Source organism: Stigmatopora nigra, chromosome 11 (assembly GCF_051989575.1).
Source record: "Stigmatopora nigra isolate UIUO_SnigA chromosome 11, RoL_Snig_1.1, whole genome shotgun sequence".
In the NCBI taxonomy this organism is placed as follows: domain Eukaryota; kingdom Metazoa; phylum Chordata; class Actinopteri; order Syngnathiformes; family Syngnathidae; genus Stigmatopora; species Stigmatopora nigra.
In genome coordinates, this window is record NC_135518.1 from 3,986,277 (window position 1) to 4,006,434 (window position 20,158).

A 20,158-nucleotide genomic window follows, 5' to 3' on the forward strand; every position below is an offset into this window, starting at 1 on the left:
GTTTCCCCCAATATGACGCATTCCAATACTCTGTGTGTACTTCTAGGATTAGAAACATGTGCTCTAAAGCCAAAGAATGTTGTCTGTCTTATCGCTAACACCTTTTAAAAAAATGACTTTTTCTATAAAGACAAGCGGTGTAAAAATGACTGTTGATGCGAGACTACTTTCTACAATCAATACCTGTTTTCTTTGTCTCTCTCGCTTTGTCAATCAATGCCACATGATAAAATCACTCTAAAATGTAATGTCTTAAAAGTTTGTAAAATTCAGCAAGACATTGACCCCATTACTCAGTGATGGACCATGATTCATTTTGATTGTCAAAGAACAGAGTTCTACAACACCTGTACATAACCTCAATGGAACAGCAACGACCCAATTAAGAAAATCTTGACATCCGTTTCATCTTTCAAATTAATTCAATAATATGTCATTCATTGGGGAAAATGGGTTCTCAGACCTGCCGCAAAAGGTGAATAACCGCATTGTACGGAAACAGTGTTTTATGGTGTGCATTTAATATTATTTGGAGTTTTAAAACCCTATTTGTACTATTACTTAACTCAACCATTACAAGACTGTTCACTATCACTGCACTACCAAGAACAATTGTAACATTCATTCCTTTTTTTTGTACTGCGAGGGATGTTGGAGGCAAGCCAACCCAACACTCGGGCAGGACACCCTGAATTGGTGGTCACCTAATCCCAGGGCACAAGGAGACAAGGCACTATTCACTCTCACACCCAAGGGCAGGGGTGGGTGAACCAGTCCTCGAGCCCACTGTGGGTGCAGGTTTTTGTTCCAATCGATCCAATCATGAGGTTTCTGCTGAAACAGCACCTGACTGCAATCCACTGATTGTACTTCTAAGATACCAGATTCATGGAAAGGTTTCTTCTTATAGGTTAGAATGAAAAAACGCACCCACTGCGGCCATTTCTGGAATACCTTCCCCACCTCTGCCTAAGGGAAATTCAGTGCGTTCAACGACCCTACCGCGCATTTGCTGGGATATGAGAAGAAAACCCATGCAAGCCCAGGGAGAACACGCAAACTCCACATTGGAAGGTTTGAACCTTTGCTCTCAGAACTATGAGATCACCCACTATCGAGTCGGTGTCCTGGAAATAATATTTTATATTTAATGAAATAAAAATGATCCTGTACTTTTTGTTGAGATGATATTTGGATTCAAAGCCAAAGCAACTTCCAATCGTTCTTTCTTACTGAAAGTGATGTAAGATATGTTCTTATGTTAGCTTCATCCTTCTTGACATTGCAAATGGTAGATTCATTCATTTATCTTCCATACCAACCCATCCTCGAAAGGATTGTGGGGGTTGCTGGAGCCTAACCCAGCCAACTTTGAGCAAAAGACAGACTACACCCTAGACTGGTCGCCAAACAGCCATAGGGCACACAGAGAGAAAATTGACCTTCCTCCCTCACAATCATATCGCCACCGGCAGGAATCGAGTCTGCTTCTGGCTGCACTAAAGTCAGGGGAGTGAACCTCTACACCAAAAAATTGTTTTTTTCTAGCTTACAAATTGAACAGTGATTTATATTGGCAGTGTTTGATCAATTTCATATTTGAATGTGAGTCAGTCAGTTGGTTTTCTGTCAGTTTAGAGTATAGACTGCCTTTTGCTCAATAACATATGGTCCAGTACCTCAAGGCCTTGACCAGGATAAGCAATGTTCAAAATTGGTGTTCATTTCTTTACATTTTTTGTCCAGTCTTAATGTGATTCCTAAGAAATGGACACTGTAAGCCTTCTTAACTCATTTTCTCATAGAGTAAATATATACAGGTGTGTGATTTACTTGGATTTTCGTGTGTAAAAGTTTGAGGTAAATTATAAGAATGAGAAAAAAGTAGATAATAGCTGACGAGACGGTCCTACGGATGTGGTAAGGAGGAGTTTAATTCTTTGTGGTTATATCGGGGACAACAATCATGTTTATGGAGAGGTTATAGTCAGCGTCACTGTCATTGAGCAAGCCACAATTGGATGGAATACTATACATTTTACAGTACCTCTCCAGTTGCAATGCTTTCATTCATTTTTCATAACAGCTCAGAAAATCCCATCAACATTTTCTTGGATTGCTTTGGCTCTTGGATGCACCCAAGTTGCCCTGCCCACGTCTGTCGGTGCAGCGGCAACAAAAACCACAGAAATGCTTTGCCAAGGAAAATACACCCCGATTCAACCATGTCAACTTGACTTTTTTGACGGTTCGTGTTTATAGTGTTCTAATCTACTGCGTTAGATTTGTTTAATAATGCTGTGGAGGTGAAGTAAGGGTGAAATTTTGAAACAGAAAACAGATATTCACCATGATTTTTTGGAAATTACAGCGGAACGCAATGTAAAGTCAAATTAATGTGACTTTAACCACAATTTATCAAGTGGCAAATATCAAACCATGCTCTTCTGATGTAATGTCATCTTTCTGTGAACATATATATAGGATAGAAATGTAACTTTGGGCAACGACAATATAAAGTTTCATGATAGCATTTGAGCTGGAAAGGGAACTTACTGCCACAGTACAGGCTTGTTTTATCTGACTGCTTAACAGAATATGGACTCATCAATATGACGATGTTCGTTCTACCATATGCTGTGGATTAGGATAAGGCAGTGGTTCTTAACCCTAATAAAGGTACCGAAACCAGCAGGTTTCACCTCCACATTTCGTATTTTCTAAACATCTCTTCTGTGTGCTTATTGAGGTTAAAAGCACATTTTTAAGTTCTTAAGTTAATTCGTCTTTTTTATTTCATTTGAAATGGTCATGTGAGGTACATTTACATAGTTTCTTTTGTGAGGTTGATATAGTCTGTTTTCTTTGTAATTCTGATGATGTCTTCAGTTGATTCTTTGTTATTATTATTATTTTTCATACTTTTCGAAAGCTTTTGTTTTGAGTTCATTCAAATAAAGATGCCTGTAAAATATTCTGCATGGGATATTGTTCTGGTACATTTCATCATAATAATTACAGTATGACAGAACAACAAAATGCTTTTTAAAATCCTATGTTTTGTATATATATATATATACATATATATAATATATATATATATATATATATATATATATATATATATATATATATATATATATATATATATATATATATATATATATATATATATATATATATATATATATATGTATATATATATATATGTATATATATATATATATATATATATATATATATATATATATATATATATATATATATATATATATATATATATATATATATATATATATATATATATATATATATATATATATATATATATATATATATATATATATATATATATATATATATATATATATATATATATATAACTTTACATTTCAAAAATAACTTGAACAACACTAAAGGATTGTGACGTTCCATTTTGGAGATTACCCATGCACAAATTGATGACTGACTTTTTAACATCTATAAAGCAGTTGATTTCCCCTTCTGAAAAAAGACCAAAATAGTTTGTTCCATCAATGCTAAAGTGTCACAGTGGTGGTTTGCTCAGTTTGCTTGTTGGGCTGGGTGTTAATCTGCAGTGCGGTCGCTTCTATATGTTATTCTAAGTTGAGGTTTTGGGTAGCTGGTAGACTGCCAACTGGGAACGGGGAAAATTGGGGCTGCTTGTGGTCCAGTGGGTGTCAACTGGTTTCTCATAGATCCTTCACACGCATCATACAAACGTTCACATTAATGCAACCTTCTCTTGGAATATATATTTTTTAAATATTTAGTGAGATGATTGGGTTTTGATGTGACATTTTGAACAGCACAAACTGCTTGCTGGAGGTTTCCAACTTAACAGGAAAACAATTCACTTTCTTTTACAATTTTAAAAATGCTTTTGAATTCCGATTTCATATCAATAATTCACATTCTGAACAATTACTTTGTTATTCTTCCCCACTCAACCGTCATCAAAATGTAAATTTATCCAATAAATAAGCCACATTGGACTATAAAGTTAAGAGTTCATAGCGAAGAAAGTCTTATAGAGCAAAAATTACAGCTTTTCTTTCGACAAGACACCAATGCAAAATGCTCACCATTATGTCACTTTAACACGAGTAGTATCATATAGTCCAGTTAAGACAACAAAATCGCTCCATGCCCTGAAAGAGAAGAAACTTAAATCAGGATGCTTTTGACACAGTAATGCTTTGTGGGAAAACATTTTGCCCACTTTTGGACAATAAGGGGAAAAAAGTAAGATTTACAACCACTGAATAACATTAACATGATTTGCGACAGCGGCTCAATTCAGGAGAAAGAAAGAATTACGCAAACAAGTGAACCCATAAACATAGGTCAACTCCTTCCTTAAAAACATTCCGGCAAACAAACCCATTGACTCAAAGTCAAATTTTCCTTTCGGACCTTGGCCGGAATGACCTGAGGTCGACCCGCAACCTGTGGTTGGCTTTACTCGCCTTGTGTTGGCTCGCCTGCAGCACTTCATCAAGTTTCTAATGCTTTCTCAGCACACTGCAGCAGGCTATGTTTGAACATGGGCCAACTCACCATAATTATGTTCTTTCAAGCAAAAAAAAAAAAAGAGAAAATAAAAAGAACACGTCCCTCAAACCTCTCTTCTCTGTCCAGTTGTTTCATGCAATAAATCATCTCCTGGAAAAGTGAATCCACATTAGGTTTGTACAATTTAAAATTTGGGCAAAATTTACACAAAGGAATACAGATATGTACTCTCTCATAAATGCCATAATCCTCAATTCAAAATAATTTGGCAATTACAGAAATATTGATGTATGCATTCATTTATTGTTGATGGTAGTTAGTAGGTGTGTAGTTTAAAAATGTAGGTAATACTTCATGTGCAAAATCAATTTTTTGTCTTCTCACCTTTATTTTTAGATCCATCTTTGACACAGATCATTAGTTTTGATAGAAAAGCCATACCAACACCAAAGAAAAAAATTGAAATTATGCTCCGTTCTGAGATGTTACACTAGACCTTTAACTTTAAACATTTTTGCATCTTTGGTTTGTATTTTGGTTATATTCATCCGATAAAGGTTAAGTTATATGAAGGAGTTGTAGAATTCATAATTGGGGAACGCTTACTAAAACATACAAATCCAAAGTTACACATATTGGATTGATATAATCAGCTAGTCATTCATTATTATGATGTCAGAGGAAACAAGAGCACCTGGAGAAAACCCATGCAAGCTCAGGGAGAACATGCAAAGTCCACACAGTGAAGTCAGACTTGAGTTGAACCCTCAACACTTGAACTGCGAGGCTGATGCACTGACCACTTGACTGCTGGGCCACCCAGTATGATTTTAAGTATAGATTAAATAGATTTAATTCAGCAAATGTGGGTTTCTGTTCTGTCTTTTATCGCAGATAGTTACACTAACAGTAACATTCGGGCACTTTTAATTCTTGTGATCACCTGTTTGCGTTCTTAAAATCTACTGCATAGACTGTATTCATACTTTCATTCATTTATCATGTGCTTTGAATTACTTCATCCGTACGTACCAAATATTGATGTGCTGCCAGGAAGCTGTCAAGTGTAGTGTCCAATTCCAAAGGGAACCAATTCCAGAAATGGCGCATTTTACTAATAAAACAAAACTCTCCATGGAAAAGCTTTGATTTGTTTAAAGACCTCACGTAAACCATCATTGTTACTATAAGTCCTTTTCTTATGCCATTCTTGTCGGCAAAGTTGTTATTCTTCTTCATATTTTGGGAAATACTTCAAAACGACACCCTCTTCTGGAATCATTTCTAAATATTCATTGAGTGGCAACAAGTGAACATCTATTTGTCATTCTATTTTTAGTCAAATATGACAGTGGTTTGCGCCTCCGCATCTGGAAGAAATATCAATTAGAACTTTAAAACTTGTGCAGGGTTAGGGTTAGTAGTGGGGAAAAAAAGCCCACACAAAACCAGACGACGTGAGCAATTTGAATACAGACACTATCACAGCAATCTGACGTGAAACAACACCCACGGTGCTGAGACGAGGATTATCAGTGACACCACTGAACCCCGTTATTATTATTATTTTCTGATGATTAGATGAAACGTCTGTGGAGTTTGTGAATCACAGATGATGAGGTGTTACGCCGACCACACCTTGGAAAAGGAGAGCTGTTGACCTTAGATGCTTTCGTATTGCTTGGGCGAGGTTACACACATTGTGTGCCTGTGTGAAAATGTATGTGTGCGGGTGAGGGAGGGTAGGCAAGCCTTTCTTGGCTTCTCAGAGTAGGAACGTCACATCAAAAGTGTCTGAGATGCAACAGCGAGCGTGGCTCTGGCGTCACTTTTGAGTGCCGTCTTGTCCTCCTACGCCTCTTGTCGGCACCTCGGTGAAAAATAAGCCGTGACAGAGGAAGTGAAGGGTGGACAGACTGAACTCATTGGATGACTTGATAGATTTAATTTCCAGAAACATGGCACTTGATACACAGTAAAATTAAGTTTAGACTTGACTCGAGAACTCTATTGGGGGAGGGGGTGGCCTCTATTTAAATACAGTGGTAACTAAAAGTTTCATTTATTCTGTTACAAAGTCCATACTAACATTTAGTGGTGTTCCAAATCAATTTAACCCTAGGAAATATTTTAAATACCATTCCTTTATTCTAACCCTGAACATCCCGCCATATTTTATTTGTTTAATTTTTGGGAATGAAAATTGTGAGTTATTGTAAAATATAAATAGTCTCAAATTTGGAGCTGCGACCCCTTCACTCTCGGTTGCGAATCATTCCAATGAAAGTTGGAGATCACGTCTTGATGAAGCAGAACAGAAACACATATTCTATCCGTAAACATCATGAACAGAATCGGTAATATAGAGTAGCTGTGGCAGAGATAAAAACCCCACGCATAGACCAGACTCTTTCACTGGTCATAGAGGGACATGTATCAGGGATTCCAGAAATAAAAAGGGGAGACCATCACCTAGGTCTACCAAAAGGGGTTAACGACACTGTCTCCACATCACTTCATTGTATGGACTCTTAGGTCGTGTTTCCGGTTGTTATCTCAACATAACATTCATCACAAAAGAGGTAACGTAAAATGAAAGTCCTCACTGTTGGAGGATCTACCCAACCGGCAATGTTTTAGATTAGGGGTCTCCAAACTATTCCAGAAATGGCCGCAGTGGTTGCGGGTTTTTGTTCCAATCTATAAGAGGAGATCTTTCCACCAATCTGGTATCATAGAAGTGTAATCAGTGGATTGGGGTCAGGTGCTTCTTGTTTCAGCTGAAACCTCATTGGTTAAAGTGTTTGTGTTGGATTGTTTGGAACAAAAACCTTCACCCACAGCGGCTCTTGGGGACTGTTTTGGAGGCCCCTGTTTTAGGTCATATTAATAACATTGCCAACATGTCATACATAACCACTCTGTAATATAATAAAAAGAAGCTTCATGATGATTACTAGTTTCCATTTTTTGGGGTGTAACAATAATGCATAATTGTGATTTTGATCATTATTGGGAAGAATTCAAATGGCACAAGTAAGGATGACTATTCAGAAGGTTTTGGCTGTGAACTGTAATGCATTTGGTTGCTATAATGAAACACTCCTTTTGAAACAACTCAAATCCAAATTGTTTATGTCAAGAATTGTGTCCCCTTAACACAGTGGAAAGATTAGATTTTTCATTATCATGACAGATCCATAAAAACTGTATGACAAAAGTTTTGCCCTTTATATTCACCCTTCACTCCTTCAGTTAAACCTCGTTTCATCTCATTTTTTCAACCCCTTTATCCTCATTTGGGTTGCGGGGGGTGCTGAATCCCATCCCAGCTGACTCCGGTCCAAAGACACCCTGAATCTGTGGCCAGCCAATTGCAGGGCACAAGGAGACGGACAACCATACACACTGACACCCATACAAAGGGGCAATTTAGACTGTCCAATCAGCCAACCATGCATGTTTTTGGAATGTGGGAGGAAACCAGAGTACCTTGAGTAAACCCACGCAGGCCCGGGAGAACATGCAAACTCCACACAAATGAACTGACCTGGATTTGAACCCAGAAACCTAGAGCTGTGAGGCCGACGCGCTAACCACTCGCTCCACTGGGTAGCCAGTTAAACTTTTTATGATTTTAAACAGATGGAAACATTTACATGTTGAAACGTGGGTGACAAACAGTATTCCACTCATGTGATTTAAAGTGTTTAGATATTCTTTTGTGCTGTGTTGATGGTTCCGTCATCACTGAACGAAATCGCCTCTTTGACTAAATGTAACTTGAGTTGCAGTCACACCAATTAGACATCTGCATTGTTCTCTGTGAATAAACATCCAGCTCTCAATTTTTCTGCATTGTATACACTAAGCCTGCAAATGCGCCTTGGAAAAATGCTCAAAAGACTCTTTCCGTTGAGTGTGAATTATTGTTTGTGTCCTTGTGCACTGCGGTTGATTGGCAACAATTTCAGGGCGTCAACACTTGCCTTTTTCTACTTTAAGCTGTATGGAAGATGAATGAATGTGAAAGGCAAAAATACTCGGAATCAATAATGAAAAATAGCACTGTATTGGGAATTAATCCATTCATCATTTTAAACACTGCTAATCCTGTTTAGGGTCACAAGCATGCGTGAGTAGAGACTTCTCCAGAATTGTTGTCATCTTGTATTTGTATTTGACAATTTGTCAAATTCATTTAAACATCTGAATAAACAGTGACTGTTTAACTCCATAAAGGCAGGCTGGAGAATCGAATGGAATGGGGACTATCATGGGTTAATGCATTTTTATAGGGGATGCAACATAGTAGAAATTCTTGGTTTCAGGTTTTCAGCAACACTATTTTGGTGAATAAAGCATTTCAGACCAAAACTGAACCACATTTTAAGCCACATTTCAGACCAAAACTGAACCACATTTTAAGCCACATTTCAGACCAAAACTGAACCACATTTTAAGCCACATTTCAGACCAAAACTGAACCACATTTCAGACCAAAACTAAACCGCATTTTAGCCACATTTTAGACCAAAGCTGAACCACATTTTTGGGCCCATTTCAGACACAAACTTTTGCATCTGAAATTATTATCATTATTAAAGGTTTTAGTCAATTTCAAATTTGGCCACAACACAAGGCAAGAAAATAACAGTGCTATCATATTGTCAAATGGATTAAAATATGAAGGTTGTATTTAAAAAAAAAGAAAAAAACAGGCCACTGGAGATCAACAATTACATCATCACTTAGATTAATGGTAACAACCATCAGGATAATAAATCAAAGCCATATTGACATGTTTTGGCTTTTTGTTAAGATGTGATGATGCCCCCGAGGTCACTGACGTCTGCAGCTACATTCTTCCTCAAGTGCCTCTTGAAATTGTGCATTAATTTGTTCGATTGAACACAGCTTACCACTTGAAAAACAATAAAATGAGATGGTCTCGCGCTACCCGTTCCAGGAACCTTAACAATAAACATTCGGTTGCATCTGGTCAGTGTCAGAAGCCTTGAGAATGGCTTCCTAACTCACCATTAAGGGGTATTTTTGCTCACCCCTCTGCCTGTTCCATGTATTTGAGTTATTCTTATGGAGATAAATCAGAATGGTTTATTGATACCTCGGGGAAAGTGACTCAGTACGGGAAATTATAAACACAAAATACAAGTTTGTAAAAATGGATTGATTCAAAAAATGTGTTCCATATAAAAAAAAAACGAACAAATTGTATATGATGGCTTATGGACAATAGGCACAGGACAGTTGGCAAGCCTGATTACAATGTGAAAATTTTCCTTAGTGAAAGTAGAAAATCAATCTACCGAAACTTTTTGTTTTTGATCCTTTTAAGAAATATTTCTGGCTAATTGTTACCTGATTCAATATTATCTGAGTTGTCATTGATACTAAAAAAGTAGCCAAATTGAATCAAACCTAACAAATCGCATTCTGTTAAAGTAAATGTGAAGACAGCGAGATCTTGTCTTAAACCAAAATAACAGCGAAATCAAAACAAGAAAGGCGAATGCAGTTGTCAAAATATTCGCAGGTAATAAGTTTTGCAAATGAAAGAATAGATGGACGAAAATAACTGTTTTGATTTCCGAAAACATTGGGTCTGAGGGACCCCCATTGGTTTGAAAATATGGGTCATTGCATAAAATCGGTGTCTATTATCCAGGGACGCAGGCAAATGATCATACTGCAACAAACTCAAAGCTCTTTCCCCAAAATTATATGAGGTCGCATTGAACTTCCACCATTTTAAAAGCATTTGGCAACACCCTTAACTCTAAAGTGTATTTATTTTCATTCTTAGGGGTGGCGAGCGGCCCAGCGAATGTGTGGTTAGCGCATTGGCCTCACAATTCTGGGGTCCTGGGCTCAAATCCAGGCGGGCTCCACTGTGTAGAGTTTTCATGGGATTTACTTGGGGTCTTCGGTTTCCTCCCAAATTCCAAAAACATGGATGTTAGGCTGGTTGTACATTCTGAATTGCCATTAGCTATGAGGTTGAGCATGAATGGTTGTCCATCTCCTTGAGCCCTGCGATTGGCTGGTCACCATTGACTGAATGAATCAATTAAATGTGATTAACAGGTCTTAAACAGTTATAAGTATGGGTATGACTGTGCAACCCAAGGGCGAAAAGTCTTTATTCTCCCAGTGGAAAGACTGATGTGCGGTGTAAATTGCGATATTGACCAAGCAAGCATCATTTCTCTTTGTGCGTATGTGTTTGTGTGCTAGCAAAGAGGCAACACTTGAATGACTCACACTTGCATATTTTGGCTGATTTTGCACCTAAGGCCATATTGACCTCCTACTGTTTATTTAGTTTATTACAGGATTATTATATTATGTCATGTTGAAGGTTTCTGTGCCTAATTTCACTTGGCATGCACTATCAAGGAAGTTGCATATTTCTGTGATGTAGTACCTATGTGCGATGGCATGTTTGGAGGTGTGGACTGTTTTCTCTGTTTTCGAATGGGCGAATGAGTAAGTGAATGTTTTGCGTGAGAGTCAATCTGCCTTTCATGTGGTCACTCCATTTTTCCATAATTGCATTTACTGTAACGCTATTGCCTACTCGTGAGTCCCCACAAAACAGACACTTACTGCATCACAAGCTAAACCTGTATTGTGAAATTTTCTAGTGTTTGGCCTGCAGCTGTAAAGATCACACTAAATACTGGATATCAAAATACATTTTCATGTCTCGTTCAATTCTTGGCACCTTGTGCAGTCATTAGTGTCGGCAGTATTCCTTAACATTCCTCCAAGGGCAAAGAAAACCTGGTAAGGCTGTCCAAAAAAATGTTTTACAAGCCTCAAAATACTGTATGTCTTAAAGTTTTGTTTTTATTTTTCAGAATAACAGCGTTTTACTTGGTTACTTCGTTTAACTCTGCATGATATGCAGTGATATCGTTACTCAAGATTGGTTTATGCTTGACACATTGAACATTCAGCGCTGAAATGAACCATGGAGTCCAGCTAGCATGCGTTTTGCAGAATTTATACTAGGTCCAGTCTGGCAATATTCTCTCAGACTATAGAAATCAGTGAAAAGCATTTATGCGAACTGACATTACACTATCCACTGTAAATTTCACTTGCAAATATAAGATTCAGTTGGAAATCATAGCGCCCTATTTTCAAAGACTTACTTCCCTTATGCCACAGCACAAAATGCACCACAAATGTATTTTTGCGCCAGTGTAGACCATATCCAACTTGTTTTAGAATTTTCTAGACCGGGGCATCGGCCTCATAGCTCTGGGGTCTTGAGATGAACTCCACCCCTGGTCCACCTGTGTGGACTATACATGTTCGCACCAAGCCTGCGTGGGTTTTTTCCGGGTACTCTGGTTTCCTCCCACATTCCAAAAGACATGCCTTGTAGGCTGATTGGACACTCTAAATTGCCCCTAGGCATGAGTGGTAGTGTGAATGGTTGTTTGTCTCCCTGTGCCCTGCAATTGGCTGGCCACCAATTCCGGGTGTCCCTCACCTAGGCCCAAACTCAGCTGGGATAGGCTCAGCACCCCCTGCGACCCTAGTGAGAATAAAGCAATTCAGAAAATGAATGAATGAATGAACAGTTTGCCCCAATATAGATAGATATGCCAAGCACAGTTGAAAAAAAGCTCTATTATTAACCTCTGTGAAGTTGGTGGGGTGATACCTGAACTTGTTGCCTCCTAATCACAGGGCACAATAAGATAAACAACCATTCACACTCATAACCAGGGACAGTTTTCAAGCATTCAATTAGTCGAGCTTACATGTTTTGGTAATATGAGAGTCAAGCAGAGTACCTGGAGAAAACCCACACAGGCAACCTGCAAGACTCGTTAACCCACCCATCATCAAAACGACCAAAACCTGTTCTAAAATGCCTCTTCTCATAACATTCTCAGCAATGTCTAGATTTAGACTGCATACAATATTATATTATGAAGACCAACCATTCGCATTCCAATTTTGTACAGTAAGATGTGTTACCTCTAAATATATCTACGTACATACGCAATTGTGTCTTGTATTTTCCCACAACCTTATGTTCCTTTTAATGTCACTGAGTTCATCATCGTGACTATACATAATTTACAACAGCTGTTTGTGTGTGTACATACGTGTGATTTGTCTTGTGCTGTAGACTCTCAGACAGACTTTCAGCAGGTCATGGATGGCTGGAAGAGTTGGCTCAATATGGCGTGTTTGTTTCCAGTATTTGACGGGAGCATTAACTAAGAGTAAATAAGTTTCTTCCTCTTCAGGATGCATTCAGGTCATAAATGTTCTTTCTCTGCTTGTTGGCATCCAGAAATGAATTTGATCACAACCCAAGGTCAGCTGGGTTCTGGTAAAAGGATGTTTGGCAGAAGTGAACAAACACCAGGTTTTTTTTAATTAGTTTGTTTGGCTATTTCTTGTCTGTACTTATTTTTCTTATACTGTTTATTTATCTTTTTACTAATTCTTTTTAAAAAAATGTGTTTATTTTGACAGAAAAAAAATTAGACCTAGGCGAAAATGAGACATATTTGCATTTTCTTCGGTTTCACTATTAAGACAATTTCCCAATCATGGTTGCCAAGGAATATGTTTCTCCAAACCAAAATAATAAAGTACATAACTACTACTACTATTACTCCGAGCCCATCCCAGATGACTCTCAACTTATTTCTAAGGGAAAGCCCAGACACCCTGCGGATATTTTAAAGGCGTGCGTAAAACAAAAGACTTGCAGAAATATGTTTTGACGTCACTTAAGGTGAACAACTGAGCAGCTGACAGTTGACACCATAGTGGCTTCCAATGCTGGATCACAATCCAGTTGTGAATCACTGGCTATCACTTTCTATAGATTAGACTTTTAGGAAATTTGACTGAGGAGATGACTGAGGGGAATTATATAGTTCTTAGTTGAAAATATAAGTTGATGTCCATTTTATAGAGCACAGTTGACAGTCAAATTAAAACAAGCACCACAGTTTGCCTTCCAAATATTCGCTATGCCTTTTTTTCACCCTCTCTGGTTTGTGTGCAACCTTTCCGATGACGATAACTCACTCTGAGGCGTGATGCTTTGGCCAGAAATGTCTGGCGTTAGCCAACGAAAGTGTAATCAATTCAACTTAATAACTCTTTAATCTTGTACGTAAACTTCATCAGCTACAAATCTCCCCTGGAAATCATGACAATGGGTGTAATCAGATAGCTGGAGAAAAAAAAATAAACATTGATTTTTCAGGTCTCATTGTGTCAACAAGCGTGGCTCGCAGAGCAGATTTCTGCAAATGAATGACAAGCGCTGTTTGACAAGATGTTTCCCACATCCAGGAAGTCAATTGGGTTTCCTTTTGTGGGGCCTTTGCATGAAATGTCAAAACTATCACTGGCATTGAAACATATTACTACTCTACATTCCAAGCTTTAATTTACAACCCAAGGATCGTCGTGGGTTCCTGTCGGGTTCAAATGAAAGTCTTTAAACATCAAGATTTCACAATGTGGCAAGAAAATTTCCCTTCTAGCTTTCCTGTTAATCACAACTGTCTTTGAACTATAAAAACAAAGAAAATAAGCTTTTGCCTAAAAATCCTCCCAAAATGAAGAATTGGGATGATGTAGTGTTCATAAAGGCCACTTACTTGGTGGTGTAATGGATTGATCGCCTAACTATGGCCAGGATCAGGCTTGATTCCTGCTGGTAACAGTAGCATTTTGAGCACGACGATTCACGAATGGTCATCTGACTGGCGACCAGTCTAGGGTGTAGTTTGCCTTTTGCCCAAAGTAGGTTGGGATAGGCTCCAGCATCCCATGCAAACCTTATTAGGATGTGTGGTGTGGAAGATTCATTTAGAAATAAGATAATTCTTTAAGATATGTCCATTAAGACAGTGGTCCCCAACCACCGGTCAGTGGACTGGAACTGGTCCATGAGCCACCTGGTGCCGGTCCGCCAAAATAATAAATATAATAAGGTTTTCAATATCGGCCTCCTACTTGAGAAAAGTTGTTATAATAATAATAGCAATAAACAATTGCTATTATGCTTGGGACTAATTTTTCTTTTGAGGGGGGTGGGCGTCGTAGACGACGTTCGTGAACCGACCCCTCCCCCACAGATTTTTGTCTTAATTTCTTGACCTTCCCATTAGCCGGTACGCAAGAATATAGAACTATTTTTACCGGTCCGCGGTCAGAAAAATGTTGGGGACCGCTGCATTTAAAGGCTTTGGAGAACAACAAAAATTATCTTACGATTGATGTAGTCAAAAAACAAGGATGTTCGTTGATACTCTGCAAGCAGAGAAGAAATTGGTCCCAGCTGAATCACATTTATGTTGTGCCAGTCCAATATGTGTTTGAGTGAGTGAATGTTTGTATATTCCTGGTGGTTTGGGAAGTCTGGGACATGATTTTGGTTTTAGTTGTTGACACTGTCCTGGCATATCCCCGTATCTGACTCATTCCAACAACTGTCCACTCTAGGAAAAGAATTTATATGCTAATAATACACTGTCCTCATTTTTTTTTTAGATTTGTTATTGTATTGGTACAGGTGTTTTTCCAGTTTAACAAGAATCTGATATGTGTTATCCGGGGATAACAACATGCTGTTCATATTGTGTGCGATTAGTCTGGGGATTCCCTTAGCATGTGCATCTGTGGTTGGGAGTTTGCTTTTTGTAATTTTTTAAATGAAAAAAAGGATTTGACTCCCAATGGGATAAAGTTAAAACCTAGATGAGTAAGTCTTTTTGTGTTTCTGCATCTATCTCACTGTTTTCGTTGGGAGTCTATGTGTGTGTGTGTGTGTGTGTGTGTGTGTGTGTGTGTGTGTGTGTGTGTGTGTGTGTGTGTGTGTGTGTTATAGTGCTCTTTAACCACAATATCTCTCTCTTGTTGTTCCTTTGTGTTTTATTTAACATTCCCCCTGATTTACTGTGTGGGCTGCCCTAGTGATCAGAGCCCAAAACTCTACAGGGTTTTTAGGCGTTGTGGACAATAAAACGTGAAATATTATATGATATTAAACTGTTTGAATTCCCATAAGGTAATCGAGAAACAAAGTAAATTGTGGGAATCAAGCAACAAAAATGCACATCTTGTTGTTGTACATACAGAACTAAAATGCTCTTTGAAATTGAGAAAAAGTTCTAGATGAGTAGCATCGTTAAAGCATAAGTACAAGAATTGCCATGGCCCAGTGTGTGAGTGGTTAGGACATCGGCATCATTGTTCTGGCATCAAGGGTTTGATCCCAGGAGGGTCCTCACTGTGTGTAGTTAACATTTGTGGATTCTCACCAGATATTCGAGATTCCTTCCACACTCCAAAAAAATGCAACGTAGCCTAGTTGAACACTCTAAATTTCTCCAAGTATGAGTGTGAGCATGAATGGTTGTCCTTCTCTGTGTGCTAAGTAATTGGCTGGCCACCATTACAGTTATATGCCTGATGCATGAAGTCAGCTGGGATAGGCTCTAGCACACCTCGTGACATTTGTTAGATGGTTTCAAAGACATCTACGTTAATTTTGAGTTACCCGTTATTACATTTTGAGCAATTATAACTTGGACTTTTTGATTGATTTCAACTATTAGAGGATGCTGAAAAAGCCTGATCTAAATGCATTGCCTAAAAACAACATAGTGAAGCATATAAACCTGCTTTGTCCTCGTTAAGGTTGCAGGGGGTGGTGGACCCTATCCCAGCTGAATCCAGGCCAAAAGCGGGGGACACCCTGATGGCCAGTCGATCGCAGGGCACAGGTTAGCGCATCAGCCTCAAAGCTCTGGACCCCTGGGTCAAAAACAATTGCGACGAGGATGGGATTCGAACCCACGCGTGCAGAGCACAATGGATTAGCAGTCCATCGCCTTAACCACTCGGCCACCTCGTCTAAGCTTGCTGCAATATGTGAACCTGGGGCAACCAAAGAGCCTAAGTTTAACCTATAGCTGACCCCACAAGTTTTTTAGATCAAGATGACAAATACTGGAAACAGCATGTGGAAATGTTTTAAGATCAGGCCTATCAATTTGAATGATGTATTATTACAATGTAAGATATGGAGTAGGAAATAAATTGCATGAAAAACCAAGTTGTTGCTTTAAAATTTGAGAACCCTAGTAATAAGCATTCAGTGCTATCAGCTTTATCACAGTATGTCCTATACACAAAGGATGTCTTGCAGACGATTACATGGTGAGGGAACAAAAAAAGTCTCTTTTCTCTCTCACGCCCATGAATAAACCTTTAAATCTCACCATTTTATTGTTTCAATAACATCAGTGTTCGCATTAGTCAAGTAGCTGAAATGCCAGACATCAAACACAAATGTACTGTACATGTGCGCCAGTAATGGGGTGAAGGCCGACGGCTTATGAAAATAGCCTACCCCGCTGACTCAGCAGAGAAGTAGAATGGAATTTAAGTAGATATATGTGTTTTAGCCACAAATGTATGCATTGATAGCGCACTAGCCAAAGCCAATCATTTTGTGCACTCTATTTCCTCAAAACCGCAAAGCCTCGTAAAGGGTCGATGGCCAGGGTTCATTAATTGTATTATGTTTGATGCTTTATGTGCCGTTCCTCGAGAATGGAAAAAAAAACACCTCCATCAGCTTTCCAGCACCATGTTTTTCTTGATAAACAGTTCCTCTTCGTCACAAAGCGTCATTGAGGATGTAGAAGTCATGTCTCGAATCAAATGGCATGTAAAGATAGTTTTTAAAGGGCATCAGGTAATGTTAAAAGAACACTTTTCATTTCCCAAAGTCCATTCCCATTGCTTTCTTCTGCCACCACCAGCACTTGTGTTTTCACACATGTGCGCAATAAAAATTTTCAAAAAAGCCAGTGAGACTTTTATTTCTGCCAAATGGGCTGGTTTCATGTAACAAGTGAAATTCCTTTGTCGATATGTTCGGCTTGTTGGGGGGATGAACACGTTTAAATGCTTTGTCTTGCCCAAAACTGGGAATATATTCCCACGCTCGCTTTTCAAATTGAGATTTTTCATGAATAATAATACTGGGATTGGTTGGCTAGCTACTGCAAAGTAGTTTTTTTCACCAAGATTCAACTAAAAGAAGCTTCCATTCATCCTTTGCCCCAACAAGGGAAGGAAGTATAAGTCGCTATACAGTAGTTTCATACTTCTGCATTACCAACACACACAGAACAGTACATATTGTAGTAAAACACCATAACACCATTGGTAGCAATTGTAATGGCCTGCAACGAAATACAATTACAACAGTTTTTGTGTGTTTTATTTTATTTTACAAGGAAAAGGACTATGCTTGTGCTTAAGCAAAGTCCAATCTAGCAAAGTTCGGGAACTAACCACCCCACATGGTAAAAGGACTTTAGTCGCCTCATTTGAAAATTTGAATATCCTGCAAACTATGCAGAATTGTCTTCAGTCTTTCACATTGTATGTTTGCAGTACTCAAACAGAATTTGGCGGTTGGAATTATTAAGATTGTTTAAAAATGATGTGGATTTATGCCATGTTCTTTCTCTTTGTACTTCCTTACACTCCGTTCCTCCAAAACCTATTTTTTTCCTGCTGCTTTTTCCTAATAAACAAATAAAAAATAACAATGGCAGTACTCTTAACTCCCATTTGAACTATAAAAGTCTTCAGGCTTTAAAGACACTCACATTCTCATTCTCTACATCTAAGCATGAAAAAATATATACATAAAAATAATGAATAAATATGCCAAGTTCTTCTATTTTATTTCATTTACTACCATGATAAATATTTCCACGAATGACACAGTTTGAAACAAGCAAGCTTTGTTTTGTCTTTAACTGCAAGCTAGAAATGCAGAACAGATGTGAAGGAATATATGTGTTTAATAAGTTTATTACATGTTATGCTTATTGTTGGGGTCTGGAATGCATTCCTTGCATCAAACAGGCATTCACTGTTCAAATAATTTAGCAGTAATACTTCAGACACTCAAGTACTGAACAAATTCCATTCCTCACCCAATTTTTTCTTTGCAAAAATCTGACTTTTCACTCACATCATGGAATTGTTTGAACATTCTGTGTGGTCCAGTCCTTCAATACAAGCATGTGAACCATGACCATTGTGTGTGCGGTGACCGCCTTACCGAGTTCTCCAAAATGTCATGCAGGTACAATTATGAAGCTAGGGAATTCTCATCATGATTTCAGTCAGCTTCTATTTGGGATTCATACAGACTATTATGGTTACTTTTCTTATTGAGCCTCAGGAACTGCAATGACAGACAGAGTGAAGAACTTCTAATCAGCGTGCTGATATCCAAGTAGAATAGCTTGATCTAGATTTCTAATTTAGAAATATATAGTGGTTGTGGTTAATGTTGTAGTGGGGAATTTGCCTGACTTCGGAACAGGCAGCGTGGGGGGTTCATTGTTGATGTCAATGGTTTTCTGTCTCTGGGTGCACACTACAACTGACTAGCAACTGCGATCAAGAGAGGTATGGCTGGTGTTGTAAATGGATAGCTCAGTAGCTGGTAGTTAATAATAATAAAGTTTGCTTTCAGAGTTGCCTCAAGTATTGGTTGCATCCATTCATTGGAGTAAGTAACTTAGAGTAAGGGTATTAAATTCAGGTTGGTTCACGGGCCACATTAATGTCAATGCAATTTCATGTGGGCATGAAATCATTTTAGATCTAATATCCAGATTTTTTTTCATTTTTCAAAATTGGATTAAAAGAACTGGATCAAAAGCCCTAAATAGTCTGTTTCTATGGATCTAAAACAATGTTAATTTGAGCTTTTTATTCTTAGAAAATGTCTTTTAATCATGTTTTTAATTCAAATGGAAACAAAATATGTTTTTTTAAATGGAAAACGGAAAAAATGTATAATATTATTTAAATAAATAAATAAATACATCTAAAAAATTGTCATCTGGCACTGCCAAAACTAAACAAGTTCTTCCATCGACGAGGATGGGATTCGAACCCACGCGTGCAGAGCACAATGGATTAGCAGTCCATCGCCTTAACCACTCGGCCACCTCGTCGATGTTGTCCTCACAGTAGAAGTATTTAATGTCGGAAATCAATTGTTACATGATTTCAATATGCCTTAAAATAATGTTTTGGGGTGTTTTTTTCTAATATTAAATTGTGCACACAGTTGTAAAAAAAAAACGCTTCGGGAATACAATGATAAATCATCTTGCACAACCACAAATAAATGTATTCGTCAACCGACGAGGATGGGATTCGAACCCACGCGTGCAGAGCACAATGGATTAGCAGTCCATCGCCTTAACCACTCGGCCACCTCGTCGATGTGTACAGCCATCTAGAAGTATAAAATCTTCCAGACCGAATTTGAATAATAGTTAGAATAACGGGTTAGGGCTAGGGTTATAAATATATGAACACATTGATAAGTTAATCAATAATAAATTAACTTTGTTGATAGCATGGACGACAAGGATGGGATTCGAACCCACGCGGGCAGAGCTCAATGAATCAGCAGTCCATCGCCTTAACCACTCAGCCACCTCATCAACACATTGCACATTAACAAGATAATTAGGCTTAGGATTAGGGTTAAGGTTAG

At 38.2% G+C, this 20,158-nt stretch overlaps 4 non-coding genes across 4 annotated transcripts; all 4 read right to left on the reverse strand.

Annotated features, from left to right (window-relative positions):
* Window positions 1-16,386: 16,386 nt before the first annotated feature.
* trnas-gcu (transfer RNA serine (anticodon GCU)) lies at window positions 16,387-16,468 on the reverse strand. Its single transcript has one exon. It is a non-coding gene; the product is annotated as a tRNA-Ser (tRNA).
* Window positions 16,469-19,525: 3,057 nt separating this feature from the next.
* Window positions 19,526-19,607, reverse strand: trnas-gcu (transfer RNA serine (anticodon GCU)). Its single transcript has one exon. It is a non-coding gene; the product is annotated as a tRNA-Ser (tRNA).
* A 190-nt stretch (window positions 19,608-19,797) lies between these two features.
* Window positions 19,798-19,879, reverse strand: trnas-gcu (transfer RNA serine (anticodon GCU)). The gene has a single exon. It is a non-coding gene; the product is annotated as a tRNA-Ser (tRNA).
* A 144-nt stretch (window positions 19,880-20,023) lies between these two features.
* trnas-gcu (transfer RNA serine (anticodon GCU)) lies at window positions 20,024-20,105 on the reverse strand. The gene has a single exon. It is a non-coding gene; the product is annotated as a tRNA-Ser (tRNA).
* Between the last annotated feature and the right edge of the window lie 53 nt (window positions 20,106-20,158).